We start from the raw sequence: 6,909 nt of genomic DNA on the forward strand, positions 1-6,909 counted from the left end.
AGGGCACGATCGGGGTCGGGTGGAATTTCTAAGCAAAACCCCCGTTGGTCACTGCTGCCCCGAACGCAAGCACTATTGAATAGTAACCGAAGCACATTAGCGTTAAGGTCAACAAGCGGTAAACGCCACCCTGCCGGACAATGGTTTCCGGTTACGGAGTGTTTGTGCTGGGGAACGCCTTACAACCCGCATCTTCCGCATTGGTCACCGGTCCCGTTCGGAAAGCCCGTGGACGGTTCTGGGGAGTGAATGATTTTTGATCTTATCTAACCATACGCGTAACACACCATCAGTTGGCGAAGGTGACAGTATGGAAATGATGGCGCCATCGTCATGAAAGCAGCTTTAGATCCCGTCCCCGATAGCTGCCGACGGGTGAGGGTTACGGTTTGTGTGTTCGGACCCGTTACCCAATAATGACCCATTTGATGGTATTTTTAGTTTCGTATTTGTAACCCGGCACGTACTATAAATAGTTGCTGCTTGTTATGAGCTACTGTCACGCGTTTCTACGCTGCAATTAAACCGGATGGTTGCTGATGCATATTCCGAAAGGATTGTTTCGTAATACAAACGATTCTTATTGGGGATAGTCAAGAAAACATAGCACTTTTTTTTTTTGCAATATAACAGTTGCAATATAATTTTATATCTACCGAAGAGCAATAATCACTCAATTTACAGATAAAATCCAGTGTTAGGAGTACAATCACACATGGTCAGTAAGCGCAGTAAGCGGTTGTTTGCCCGATCGAATGTGACCCTTAAGTCCATTTAGATTCCATTTAGAAAAAAAAAGAATCCATGCCGACGCATTGAAACGGGCGATCGAGAGTGCTTCATGAGCGAGTTTTGTGCAACGATCGCGATACCGGGGTGATATCCAGGACCCGATTAACCGGCGGGTGGATTATCCGTGAGCTAGAAAAAAATGACAGCTGGTGGAATAATGTTGATTTGTTCAACCGTTTTTCTATACAGAGTTTATCAAGTAAAAACTCTCTGGAAAATGTTACAATCTGTTAATAAACATAAACTTCTTATATTAAAAACTTTTTAATATTTATAGCATTGACCAGTCATGTGCATGTGCATCTTTAAGTACAAAGCTGAAGGGCCTGTTATTGGTGGAAATCGATTAACCGGCATGCCGGCAGTTGCCCGGATAATTGACGTTCAGCTGTACATCTTGTACAAAACTTTTTCCTTACTATGCGTTAAACATTGGGGGTTAAAATCGAGTAAAAAAACTATTTAGAGTAAAGTAAACTAATTAATCATGCGATTTTATTTCCATCGCTAATTCTTTCTCAATACAATTCACTGTTTTCATATTAATTTTGTTGTTGCAATATTTGATCACATTCATCCAACCGTTCGTAAAATCAGTACCCCTTATCATTTTTTCAATTTCCTCCACACCGATGGTGAAAAAATGCACTAAAAATCCTTTCAATTTCGAACACAGCAAATCCAATCAGCCGGCGAGCGTTGAGAATACTTCCACCATGTACGTGAAGCAGCATATTTGCATATCTTTACCCAACGTAACCCATGCCACCACTGCATGTGATGTTACACGTCTTTTGTGGTTTGACTTTGGTGGAAGGATTTTCCCCAGCAGGGAGAGGAAAAAGAAAAAAAATGGAAGGAAAATCTCGCCTATCGACTAGTTCCATTTTAATCGAATCTTATCCACATCTTGTACCCTACACCGGATACCATATTACCTTCTTTTCTATGACATTGGCATTCACGGAGCTGCCGAACCCGGGGCAACAGTCACGTAAGGCACGATACCGCACGTGATGGCGAGATAGCTACACGCAAAAATACGGGAATAAGCTTATCGAAGGAACGTCGAAATATTTGCCCACAATTTCATGCATTCCTTTCGGTAATGTGCTTTAGCAATGCGGAACACCGTGGCACGGAAGGCAAGGGCTCTTGGGGCGTTTCGTTGCCATGCATGTTCGTTCGTTCGTACTGCTAATGTACGTTACGTCTCGGTACATTATGCCAGTATGACGTGCGTGCACCATGCATTGGTACGCATTTGTGCCCAATGCGACCTCACCCACACGTGTCAGTGCTCGTTTGGCTACCATTTTTCCTTCCTGCTTCCTTACATGTGCTGTGCGAATCCCCAGAGGATGCCTTCGCATTTGTGACCTTTGAATCTAGTAGATGGAATCATTTCTTGCTGGGTTCGCATTGCTTCAGTTAGCCGCAGTGGTTAAAGGACAGTTGCAAAGGAATATAGTATTACTTTAAGAAAATAAAACAATCGTACCAGAAAATAGTTGTATGTTGCTTCAGACTCGCAAAAGAAAGTCACAATACAAATACTTTTGTTTTATGATTTGATAACATTATCTCGTCCCATCGTTTAACCACGCTTAGTTTTTATTCAGTGCAACTTTCTTCCGCACTTCTCCGACGGCAGCCGACTGTGGAAATGGTAACCGCCACCGGATCATCTGTTTAATAATCAAACATCGTGCGAAAAGTATTAAGCAGCCTGCATAATCGATGCCGAACGGTTTCCCGCCGCACTTCAGCGAATGAAATGAATATGAACCCACCGTGGACGGTAGTGGTCGGTTTTGCATGCCACCGTCACTGACATGCTACCGTTTTGCCGCGCAGATCGCAAGGATCGTGCAGAATCTCCAAATCTCCAGCCAAATCACACAGACAAAACAATTCCCTTTTGCGTAAGTGGTCACGTTTTTCTGCGTCGGTATCACTTTTTTCGTTGTTGGAGTTTTTGTTGTTGTTGTTTGTATTCTTTCCTCAGCCAAAAAGGAAACGCATATCTATGCGGAACGCACAAGGAAAGCTTCAAAGACGGTATTGACAAGCCCAAAAAAAAAAAAACACATCAACCTTATTACGTCTGCCGGTCACGGATCACGCTTACGTCGTGAACGGGTTTCTTTGGAATGTTTTGGTTTTGTTACATGTGTTGGCTAACGGCACGTTAGGGTTTTCTTTCCACTGTACTTTGGTTTAAATCAAACACTTATTTAATCTACTGTTCCCAAAAGCTTGCTAAATCTCGTTTCTGATCACTTCAACAAAGGTTGAAATAGACATGAAAAAAAAAAACTACTTTCCGGATAATTGACAGAGCAGGTCTGTCAACCACCAAAACAATGGTATCATTGATATTATTGACGTCATGTCATTTTGCCTACTTAGACCAAACATCTATTGATTTCTGTTAATAAACACACCGATCGGTTGTCAGCCACCAGGCGTCTCCATCATCCCCAAACTCACTGCTATTGTAGTAAAAAGCTTTGAAAAAAGCTGAAAAGCTGTACCTTTGTTTCCTCCTTCTACCCTCAGTTGCCTATTAATATGTACATCTTTAATTGTACTAATGAAGAATTTTAAGATCACTTCGGTTACAGCAACCAATCTATAAAAATCTATTAAAACTTTGCGCATTTTGGATGTTTTGCTTCTCCTATTGCATGGCGAGTTTTACATTCTTGCTGTCCAGTAATGACGTCAGCATCGTACTGTAATCGCTTACTAGATCAGCAAGATTGCAGAAAACATCCGAAAACTTTTTCAATAGAATGGGTACAATGTGGCCATCTTCGTCGCCACAAGCCATTTTGCTATCTCGGCAGATATGTACTCAGACACAGCCCACCCCCCTCCCTTTAGATCTTAGTTACAACCGGCTTCTGTTACTGAACCGGCCACAGACCGATGACGTAGTTTCACACCGCCGGCCATAGAATTTGCTACCGTTACAGAATAAAAAAACAGGAAGAAAGAACTCGAATACATACCCGAAGTTCTAATTTTATCCTGACGAAAATATAAAGCTATCTGCTTCGCCCTTAAGTGCGCACCACGAACGTTCTCATTTTGAAAGACAGGCAATTAGTGTGATACTCATCTGTCCGGTGCGATCTTCCACACTAGCACACTCTCCACTCCTCGATCTCGTTCTTCCCTATCCCCTCCATCATTCTCCAGCCCAATGTTCGCAATTGGAGGAATAAAAATGGAACGACCAAAACGTCAAACTGCTGGTGGTGCACAGGGCCCGAAAGTTTCGAGAGCCTAATTCCGCAAACATGGCCGCCCGAATGGAGATTGTGTCACCTTAATTAAATTATTTCGTTGAACTTATTTGCGTTTTCTGTTCTCTCTTTATTGTCTTTCAGGTGAGCTACTACTGGATGGGCGTGCCATACAGGTCATAGGCACGAGTTTGCGCTGCATCGTGGCAAGGTAGGCTTTCGGGGGAGTGAGCTGCTGGATGGGAAGATGGTGTAGCACAGGATCAAACCCCGGGGGCAAGCCAGCCAGGACCGGTGCGCAGGAGAAGCTTTGTTTGGGGACAGTACTTCAGCCGCTACTCGAGTGCAACAGGCACACGGGTTGCACTTGCTGCATTCCAAGTTGTGAGGGCTCTTGTAAAATTATGCGCTTTGCACAAATGTAGCTCAATGGAGCCACTCGACAGTTTGGATCGATGAGAAGTAGGGAAAAAATGAAACGGACCAGAAGCAGAGCGATCCTTGTGCAAGCCCGAATGCTCCGAGGCTCTCCAAACCCAACCCGGATGAATTGTAATCGGGTATCTGAAGTTTTCTTTTGTCGTGTAGTCGATTAAATTACATGGATTTTTCAATGGCTTTTTGGTTCAGGTTTCTCAAGACTCTTGTAACATCAACTGTGCAAGGACGGCGTCCCACAAGATCTAGATGTATTTGAACGAGAAAAACGCATGATGAAGAGCGACATACTGTCAACAGTGCGCATCCGAGGCTGCTGTACTGCTGTGTGCAGCAAGTGAAAATCAATCAAAATTTGTCGTACGTCAGTGGACAAAATGTGTGCATCAAAACTGGACCAGCTTCCTGGGCGGGTGTGTCATGCCGGTACAGTCACAAGTGTACTTTGGGATAACATGCCAAGAGCATCTTCACTGTGACCAACTGGTTGCATCTTGATGCCTTTTTTTATACTTCTTCTTCACCTCCAAACACACACACATAGGCTACGTATGATCTAGGTCGAGAGAGAGAAGGAAAGAGATGAGGACACTCAAGGCAGCGTACCAAAGGGGAAGGGGGTCGATTTGAAGCACCCAAAAGGTGCTTTCCCTCTCCCTCACGAGGAACACTCGGAAGAGGAAAGACGCAAGTGCACCGCCAACGGAAGCAAAAAGCACTGAAGATGAATGACACATGAAATGGTGCAAGTGTTTGTGTCATTAGTGCTGTTCAGCTCGAGCAGCAATGGCAAATGAGGTAATGATTGCCGTTAGGCACTTGAGAACTTGTCACGCAGTGCTTCAGTGTTGCAGGTCGACACGGACTACGGTTCGCCTACACCGATGGGTAATAACGTTTCCGGTGTGACAATTTTGACCCTCAACCGAGCAGCTTATACAGGTCTCGTTTATTCCAGCGTGATTACAATTAGACACGATTTGTACTCGTTTTGTGCGCACCGAATGAAAGCGATATCATTTTAAGTTCGTATCAATGTTAGGGGCATGTTGTACGTTTTAAAAAGAGGTTATGGTTTTTGCTTCTGGATTGTTCGTTCCTTGAGGCGATTTGTGTTTCGAGATCAAATGTTGTTGGTATTTATAATTTAAGCTAATTTTTATCGGAGAACACCACATCTGCATCTAACAAGCGATCCTTTTTTGATGGATGAAATAATCTTCCTCCGTTCATGATTGCATTTTCGGTTCCTGCTCGATCTGTTTGGCTAGTGGAAGATCCAAAACACCAGGCAGCAAACATTCACCGGTATGATTGCGTGTTCGGCAAGACATTTGTGGTCTTTTCAGTCTGTCAACTTGCTGCTCACATTTATGTATTTTTGCGCTAGATTTTCTTCCTTAACATGAATCGATTGTAAAGCAGAAAAAAAACACAACCATCCAAGGACAGCGGTCGAAACGCTCCATCTTAAGACCGTTGTTGCAGGGGGGCAAACAAAGCAAAAAAAAAAAAGATTAAACCCTTTCTTTTCACCTCAGCGTAAAATGGGGAACCTAACCATCGCAATTTTTATGCTAAATTCACTCCACTTTTGTTCGAATTTTTTCACCCACCCCACCATGTCCTGTTCGACCCGTTCGGTGTCTTCCATTGCTACCGGCCGGGATGAACTACCGTGCGGTAACCTTGTCCCGGTCATGCTGGCGAAAGCACTGCGAAGAAATAAAAGTAAATGCAAGACAGCGCAACACGACACAACAATGCCAGCACACCGAGCGCCCGATGTTCGAATCGAGAAGAAAATCGTTCCGCTATTTCGTGATTCGTGGCGAGTATAGTTTCTTTCTTTAGTGCTTCCAAAGTGGTACCCGTGCCACTGCTCTAAACGGGTGATTTATATGCAACATTCGGTTCGGTGCAGTTCGAGGTCAGGTCAGAGACCGCCAGAACGCGTCGTTCACAACCCCCGCCCGACGACTGCAGTGTGCATGATGCAGGCGGCATACTGCTGCATAACCGAACCGAACGGTAGCGGCAGTACCTACGGTGACAATTGTGTTCGATGTTCGGGTCGGGTCGCGTAAGAAGGCCAACAAGCAATGTCTTTCGTGGGGCGTTGCAAGAAGAACGCAAAAAAAAAAAACGAAACATGACACAAACATGCTAAGAACAAGCAAATGCAGTTCGAATGAGGCTGGATAGTGTAGTTTCTTTAGATGGATTTATGCCGTGCAAAGCGCAAGCACGATGCAAAAGTTTTACGATTGCAGTTTTTGCATACACAGCAACAAGAAAAAAGTAAAGCATTGGTAGCGTTCCTAACGACTGAGCTGCAGTTGCCCGTGCTGGATTTACTTGTGGCGCAGTTTTCGTGCAGAAGTAAACGGCGTGTTTTACTGCCACTAGGGTGGAAAGTTCCTTC

The sequence above is a fragment of the Anopheles marshallii genome, chromosome 2, assembly GCF_943734725.1.
Source record: "Anopheles marshallii chromosome 2, idAnoMarsDA_429_01, whole genome shotgun sequence".
Lineage (NCBI taxonomy): Eukaryota > Metazoa > Arthropoda > Insecta > Diptera > Culicidae > Anopheles > Anopheles marshallii.